This window comes from Halichoerus grypus, chromosome X (assembly GCF_964656455.1).
Source record: "Halichoerus grypus chromosome X, mHalGry1.hap1.1, whole genome shotgun sequence".
NCBI lineage: Eukaryota > Metazoa > Chordata > Mammalia > Carnivora > Phocidae > Halichoerus > Halichoerus grypus.
The window spans coordinates 110,929,632-110,932,612 of record NC_135727.1 but is presented as its reverse complement, the minus strand read 5'-3'; the positions used below and the strand labels follow the sequence as shown (position 1 = coordinate 110,932,612).

At 41.0% G+C, this 2,981-nt stretch overlaps 1 pseudogene; it reads left to right on the top strand.

Annotated features, from left to right (window-relative positions):
* The first annotated feature begins 381 nt into the window (after positions 1–381).
* Positions 382–1,201, top strand: LOC118537860 (small ribosomal subunit protein uS5 pseudogene; annotated as a pseudogene).
* Positions 1,202–2,981: the final 1,780 nt, after the last annotated feature.

Here is a 2,981-nt window from a genome sequence, read left to right as displayed (position 1 = left end):
GGTTAGCTGGAGGTTGAGAAGATGTCAATGAACTTTTTAAACTTTGTGTACCTGGGACCAGTTACTAGAAAAAGGATAGGTCATTAGGAGTTGCTCTTTGGGGTGAGGAGGAGGATCAGTTCTGTGTTAAGCGTACTGAGTTTAATGTGATTGTGGAAATAGTTCTAGAAACAACTGAGCCATGTGAGAAAAATGTTGCATGACCTACCACAGTGCATATTCTTATATTCTTATGTAACTATAACCATCCTACATAATCATTTGTTGGTCTCAGCATTTCTGTAGCTTGCAGTCCTGAGCATACTATTGAGATGATAGTGGAAAAGACACATAATTAAAATTTACAAAGAATATTTGTTATCTGCTTCAAGAAAACACCAAATGGGGGATGACATCGGTGCTGTGGGAGGGCCTGGAGGGCCCAGGGCCCTGGAATGGGAGGCCGGCTTGGCCTCCAAGGAGGCTTTGGCAGCAGCACTGGGGCCAGGGCTAAGGTGTGGAGCTCGTGGAGGCAAGGCTGAGGACAAGGAGTGGATACCCATCATCAAGCTGGGCCACCTGGTCAAGGGCATGAAGATCAAGTCCCTGGAGGAGATCTGTCTCTTCTCCCTGCCCATCAAGGACTCTGAGATCATTGTCTTTTAACTGGAGGCCATCCCTCCAGGATGAGGTTTTGAAGATTCTGCCTGTGCAAAAGCAGGCACGAGCCAGCCAACGGACCAGGTTCAGGGCATTTGTTGCCATGGGAGATTACAATAGACACCTTGGTCTGGGTGTTAAGTACTCCAGGGGAGGTAGCCATTGCCATCTGTGGGGCCATCCTCCTGGCCAAGCTTTCCGTCGTCCCTGTGGGGCCAAGCAAGTGGGGAAACAAGATCAGCAAGCCCCATACCATCCTATGCAAGGTGACTGGCCACTGTGGCTCTGTGCTGGTGCGCCTCATCCCTGCCCCCAGACGCACTGCCCAAGAAGCTCCTGATGATGGCCGGTATTGACACCTGCTACACCCCGGCCCGGGGCTGCACTGCCACCCTAGGCAACTTCACCACGGCCACTTTTGATGCCATTTCCAAGACCTACGGCTATCTCACCTATGACCTCTGGAAAGAGACTGCGTCCACCAAGTCTCCCTATCAGGAATTCACTGACCATCTTGTAAAGACCCACACGGACCCAGGCTCCAGATGTGGCCACCACATAGTTTTATACAAGAAAAATGAACTGAATTAAAGCCTGTTAAAAAATAATACTAAATACATTTACAAAGAATATTTGCCTTTCTTCTTTAAAAAGACTAATTTGAAATAAAAAATGAGGGACATTAAAGTATACAGTTGTTTAGCAGGAAAGCCAAGTTCATTTAAATATGTAAAACAATGAGGCTGCAGACAGCTCCGGGGAGTATCATTTATATTGTACTGTATATGAAAGAGGCACATTGGAATTGCATATCACAGCCCGAGCAACTATGCTTGATGACTTCAGATATGGAATTCATAAATAAACTTTATAATAACACTTATGATTTGAAAGTAAACAAATATAACAAAGTAGAAGTAAAACGCAATACTCTAGTCCCATCCAACAAATTTAAAGCTTAAGAAAAAGCTCCAGATGGGTAAGGCCTATATGAAGAAAATTACAAAATTTTAAGGAGAGTCTTAGAGGAAGGATTGGCTAAATGGAGACACACATTATTTTCTTGGATGGATGCCTCAGTGCTATAAAGATGATAATTGTATCTTCAGCCAATCTATACATTTAACGCAATTCCTGTGAAGATCCCAGTGGCATGTTATTTTTTTCTGAACTTGAAAATAGGCATTCTATAGTTTATCCAAACAAATAAATGTGAGAATAGCAAGGACAAAATTCTAAAAGAAATACACTGAGAAGTGTGCAGCTTTGTGAGAGTATCTAATCTTATAGATAGTATCATGTATTGGAAAACTACAGTAACCAAAGTGTGGGTATCGGTATATAGATTGATAGACAGTGGAGTTGAGGAGACTTGAACGTACAGAAAGAAATGTAATTTTAGATATAAACTTACCATACTGTGGGGGCACCTGGGTGGCTCAGTTGGTTGGGTGTCTGCCTTGGGCTCAGGTCATGGTCCCGGGGTCCTGGGATTGGGCCCCACGTCAGGCTCCCCTCAGCAGGGAACCTGCTTCTCCCTCTCCCTCTGCCTGCCGCTCCCCCTGTTTGTCCGCTCTCTCCCTCTCTTGCATGCTCTCTCTCTCTGTCAAATGGATAAATAAAATCTTAAAAAAAAACAAAAACCCAAAAACTTAACCATAGTTAAAGTCGACATTTCAAATCAGGTGAAATGTTGGACTATCCATTAAATGATATAGAAGCAACAAGTTAAGTAGGTAAGACAAATATTAAGTGTATATGGTCATATGTTACCTTAGAGAAACGGCAGATGTGTTAAAGATACAGATAAAAAAATTAAACAGTAAAAGGGACCAAGAAAATACTGTTGAAAAATCATGTAATGTTGACATGAGGGAGGAATTTCATAAGGGGGAAATATGATAGTAAATAAAAGCAGTAACAAAAATTATAAACTTGATTGTGTGTGTATTAATATCTAATTACCTAAAACATGAATTAATTATGAAATTAAAACCACTATGTTAGGGGGGAAACATAGGAAAACATATTCATGATTCCAGCATAGGCAGAAATTTTCTGAACAGGATATGAAAAAACACTACCCCTAAGGAAAAAAAAAGAAAAATTAGAATGTAGTGGAATTGGGAACTTTTGTTCATTAAAGGACAAAATTAAGAAAGTTAAAAAGTGACACAGAGACTGTAATAAAATATTCTCAGTACCTTTATCCAGCAGATTTGTTTCTACAATAGATACAGGCTCCTACAAGTCAATTAAAAACTGTACCACAATAGAAAAATGATGAAAGACACATCACAAAATAAGACATTGAAATGACTAAGAAATACATGATAAGGCAG